The following is a 6,000-nucleotide window of genomic DNA, read 5'->3' as shown; positions in this document are numbered from 1 at the left end:
TGTAAATCCTTCGTAGTTTTTGCCATTCACATAAACAACATGTAAAGAGAAATCAGGCAGCTGAAGTTTATGAAACACATTTATTTGAAGGAGAGCATTTTAAATCAGACTTTTTATATGAAATTAAACCAATGGCCCTTCTAACTTTTTATTCCTTGTGATAAAATGTGTTTGTGAAATGAAATCTCAACAGTGAAAACTTTTAGAACTGCTTGTAAACTACTGTTTGTAGGGGTAAATTGCCACTCAAAAAGTACATTTTAGATCACTTTTGCACAACTATTGTACAACTTTGTAGAAATATTTTTGTACAACTATTGTTCTGTTGCTTTCTTGACAATGCTGGTGCAAGAACAGTGCATCTACTTGCCAATATGAAAAATGCAGAGATTTGTTCTGTGGGAACAGTCAAAGACGGATGTGAGCAGAAGGGGAAAGAGACAAAGCTGTGTAACTGCAGAGAGGTCAAAAGGTGCCATGTGCAAGGGGAAGGACATCTCTTTTGCTCTTGCCAGATGTATCTGCAAACACTGGCAGCCACAGACAAAACTAAGGGCAACACTCTTACAGCTTATTTCATACATGTAAAAAGTTTTTTGGGTGTCCAGGAAGCCATAAATCAAATATCTTTTCCCCTATGTTTTAGGCTACTTTGCTCTAGCAGACTAGATGGTTTTTTAGTTACACAGATCTTCCCACCATATCAAGCAACACTGCAACACCTTTGGAGCAACACTGTCCATCTTTCTGACCAAGTTTTCTTTTGCGAGGGCAGTTCTCAAAAAAGAGGAAAGCAACTTTCCTAGGCACGTGAAACATTGAGCCTTTCTCTTCCCAAAAAGGACCCCCTTTCTGATTCCAAAATCTTCAGTGTAGAGGCCAGTTTCCTTGTTAATATGTTACCATGTGAGTAAAGCCACTTTAATCACTGTATATGCTTCAATGAATGAACATGAATTTTAATTTTTTACAGTTCAAGAGCATCTTTGAAAGATACTGTGTTATACTGTGCATGCAAAAAAATGGACATGCTTTTTTAAACTTGCACAGTTAGAACCAAGGTTAGTTAAAAGAGTCTATTCTCTCGAACAGGGTTCAATTTTTTCTTACTATAAATAGAATATTTGCTCCTTGCTTTCCTTTCAAAACAGCTTTCATTTAACCAACTTTGCTTATTTTAAGTCTCATCTTGCACTGTAAATGGAAACTCATGTGCAGCCCTCGGCAGTAGGTGGTACACCCAGTACTGTTTAGGGGTGGGAGGGTGATTTGTTCCAGTTTGTTTTGTCCTGTTGCATCTGAAATGCTGCTGTTTGTCATCTACCTCCAGCATTGCATTGCCATCCTCAATACACACAAGACTGGCCTGCTCCTGGAATGGAGCTGCAGACAAATAGAGGCTGCTGTAAAAGCCAGTGTGCCTGTATACTGTACACATAAAAGCATTAACTCATATAAAAGTGCAGACTGTATAGACTCTGTGTGAATTCCTTTAATTTACTTGGGGTTCTGTCTCTTATATGATCATGTTTAAAGTGGTGAAAATAAAGCTGCAGTGTTAAAGGGAACAGAGTGTGTTCCCCCATCCCACCCACTGTGAGAAATGGGAGTGCTGGTTGATTTGTCTACAGGTCCTTGAGTCTGTAACCTCTCTAAAAGACCTCTTCTGTGAGGTGTGAGAGTCAGAGTCTAAAATGCCATGGCAAATAATGATCAGAGAAGTAAATTACATTTATCAAGATCCAAGTCTACACCCTGTTGACCTCAAACCTACAAATGGAGTCACAGTCAGACCTTGCAGCCTCCATGGACCTTCAGAATGGAGTAATTTATGTGAAGTTATCAAAACTTAGGGAAAAAAAAGTTAACCCTCCCACTATGACAGACTCCTACATTAGACCACATAAGCAGTTTTCAAATTATGACTAAAAAACCCAGATAAGAATACAGAAGGAATGCTACACAAATCTGATTTAGGGCAGTAGAAATAGCACATGCTGGATTTAAAATCAGGTGAGTCACTGAACAATGCTCTTTGACCTGGCTGTAAGTAACTGTTTGTTGTAACCATAATAAGACTTATTACACATTTTCAGTGGTTCAGGCAGCACTTACAATGATAGGAGTGCTAAAATTTTAAATATTAAGTGCATACCTGCTTGTCTCGGAGAGATGGGGAGGGGGGAAAAATATAGGTACATTTGTCCTCTGCTGTCAAAATCAATTAAACAATTAATACACTTTCTTGATTATTTCCTATCAGCAATGGTTGCTAGAATTAATCAGTTTAATCTGCAAATTCAGTAAAATAATATGCTTATGTGCATTACTGCTGCTGTCCCTTCTGATCTGTGGTGCATGAGGCACGGCCCATTAGCTCACCCTCATCGACTTTGCATGGGCAATAAGGAAAAGAGGATCTGCGAATAAGAAGCTGTATGTTTTTAGTGGATACTGATACATTTTTGTTACTACAGACTATAAAAAAAGTATTGAAATTTCCTTGGCCAGACATCATAAGAATCCTTCTTTTGCCATGCCAGACTGCAGCATGAGTGCGTAGCAGGCACCTGATGTATGCTATGCTGGCAAGAGGTCAGCCTTGCTAATGGATGCTGCACAGTTCCCTGTGCCAACATGTCAGGATATCGATCCAGAAAAGCACTCAACTTATGTTATGGTTATCCACGACCTTAGAGAAGAACAGATGAAAATACTGATCACTACCACTACAGGCATTTTCTAAAAGCATAATTTAATTGCTGTGATATTCTTGGAGCAGGCGTGACCAAACTATCAATTCTCAGGAGTGTTCATTGAGTTTTGACACCTCTTAGCAGAGGACTCCTACTCATTTTTCAGTACAAAGCATGGTCCTTTTGCATGGTGGAGACAATTTTTCAGCTCAGTGCAGTTTTGAAATGTATGTGGACGACCGTTCAAGTTTTTCTGAGCATCAGAACAGTAATTGAAAAGGAGATGAGTCTGTCTTCAGCAACCTGAATAGCATGTAGTTTAGGAATTTACATAGCAGAGCATAGGCACTTTAAATTCATAAACAAAAACATTTCAGTAATGATACCAGAATTGCTTCTTATCATTAATGAACAAAACTAAAGGCCATTGAATTTCAAGACCTGAGTAATTTTAGAACGGCTACACACTTAATCAAATTCTCTAACATGTTCTGCTCTGAAAGAGAATTAAAGGAACATAGAATTTGAACTTTTGACATACAACACGCATATATTTTTAAAATATATACATTCTTTCTATATACTATATATTAATAAGAAAAGCTGCCAATCTTCATAATTCAAAACTATTTCTGAAGAATAAATTCTTAGGAGACGGTCAATTACATTCAGATTATGATCAGTCTTATTTAACATTTTCAAGGAGCTTTATTTGAAAGTAAACATAATTCTCCCTCAAGAAAAACAGCAAAACCTGCTGACTTTTCAAAATATGACTGTTTCTAGAAAGCAGGTTATGTGGAGCTAAAGTCTATCAAACTACTGAATGCCAGTAAAATGTATTGTTTTGTAGTCATACACAAAAAATAGCATGCATCAGAAGTACTATTCCAGTATTATAATTTAAAAATATTAGTAAAGGATTAATGTTGAACTACATGAAACAGAAACAAGTCCAACTAAAACAAAACAAAACAGAACAAAATCAACAAAGAGTTCTTCTATCAAATTGAATTCACTATGTTGAGATAACAAATTTAAAAGTGCTTTTAAAAAGTCTTCAACACTGATGTCTACCTTATTACAGCAAGCCCAAGCTTCTGTATAGGTCTGTATTTTTCTACGTATTTTTCCTAAGTTCTTAAATGAGGTTTTATTTTACTCAAACATACCTAAGCAGCGAGAAGCAGCAGCTTGTTATGGTTTATATCATGACCCATTCATGCTAAATCATTACTCAATATATTCTAGTTCAAACCTTATTACAACATTGTGGCTATACCTTAGGGAAGGCTCTCCTTTGACTACAGGCTCAGTTCCTCAAGCATTTTATTACTGGGTCAGTATTGCACTAATATGTTATATAATAATAACATTCAACTTGTAAAAGTAAAGTCCATTTGGGTGAAATGATTATTAGTTTGTGGTGAATTTATTTGTCCATTATATTGGCTCTTAGTATTTTTGAGTTAAATCTGTAAGGCAAAAGGAAAAAAAAATAGTTTGGGGAGAGGGACCCTTCCAGATCACATCTGGCTTGTTTTTTTGTGACGAAAATCTAGACCAACTGCACTAAAAGCAAAAACTATTCCTGATTCTGACCTCGATGTAGTCTTCAGCCAAACTTTCTTGCAGATTCATTAAGAATAATAGGGGTTTGATATTGCTGCTGCTGCTGGCTGTCTGATTTCCACAAACTCAGAACCTCTATATAACAATGAACTACTATACTTCTGATGAAGCACAATCATGAGGTATTTTTGTGTCTTATCTGGTCAAAGCCAATGTAGTGGGTCAAGAAGATTCAGCTTCTGTAGGTTTAGGTCTGAGATTAAGATTTACAATGGCACTGGCAGAATGTTTTAGAGCTCTTTTAGATATCAGCTTGATGAATTCCAAAAACTTATTCTTCCATCATTATGCTGGTGTAATTTCTGTTTATACCTGTCATTAAAAAGGAATTTCAGTAGTGTTAGTTCTCATGCATGGACACATCTCTGGAATTATTTAGGAGTTAGTGTTCAAGGCTGCAAAGCCATATTTTGCATTCTGTTCAGTTTCGGTATGTGCTTTTCTGTCTTGGCCATATCAGTGGCTGGAATTCCTGCAGAAGGAAGATAAGTGCAACAGTAAGGACAGATCTATGCCATACTATTTAAACCTGCAGAAATACAGAAATGACAGAATCTATACATAGAAAGAAACAAAACCAAATGCTTTAAAATAGGCTTTCCATAAGGCAGGGTGTATAAAAAACAATAAACATTTTGGACCACATGACATCCCTGGTGTAACATGCAGGATATTTGTTCTTCTTAGAATATGTTGTTAAGACTGTGCAAATTGGTCCTGCTTACATCCAGAAAAGAGCTGAAAACAGACAAGCTGAGCCTCCTGGTAGCACCAAAATGCACAATGAATGTGAGGATTCACTGAGAGCAGAAGTGAGGAACTCATTCCCCATGGGCCAGGCAAAGCCTCCAGTTAGTGATTGAAAACCTGACATCACAGCAAAGATGATTTCATTTTTGTAGTGTTGCTGCTGGACAATGTCACAAATATGCACATTAACAGCTTACTTAAAGCCTTCCTGAGCCCAGAACCAGCAGAATACTTCATGCTGCTCCTATAAGAGACAACCATTTTGGGACTGTCCTGTGCAGAGGATCATGAACTCCATAACCCTGTGGGTCCCTTTAAACTCAGGATATTCTATGATATAAGCTATTAACTATCCAGGTTGTTGAGACAAGGCAATTTCTCCAGCACATGATGAAGTCAGGAGATGAAGAGTTACATTCGGGATTTTAGGCAGCAGTTGAAGGGGAAGCTTTGGGCTGTTGTGTGTCAAGTGGTTCCTTGATTTAACCATCTCGGGGTCTGGATTGGGGAAAGGCATACCTGCCTCTGGGAGCATTTGAGCCATGTCTCTGGTTTTAGGAATAACAACAGATTGAATTAGTGGTCACTGCAGCTGCTTTTGAAAGCTTTTTTTCAGCTTTTGTCAAATTTGTCAGATATGATGGATAAGTTTTGGTGAATTTTCTTGCAGAGATGTAGAAAAAACATTGCTGCTATGTGCACTATTGAAAACTCCTGATGCTAATGGGAGAGGAAAAGGCCTTCCTTTACACTTGCTTACTGCTTTCTATCATGTCGAGATAGGGATCTGAAGCTCAAAATAACAGCCTGGGGCTGCATGGAAGGACAAAAGAAAGGATGCACATTGACTGACTCACTGGCAGCCCCTCTGGCTTTGGAGGAGCTAGAAGAAGCTGTTGTACCACACTGTAACCTTCAGTGT

Source organism: Melospiza georgiana, chromosome 1 (genome assembly GCF_028018845.1).
Source record: "Melospiza georgiana isolate bMelGeo1 chromosome 1, bMelGeo1.pri, whole genome shotgun sequence".
Lineage (NCBI taxonomy): Eukaryota > Metazoa > Chordata > Aves > Passeriformes > Passerellidae > Melospiza > Melospiza georgiana.
This window is presented reverse-complemented; position numbering follows the sequence as displayed.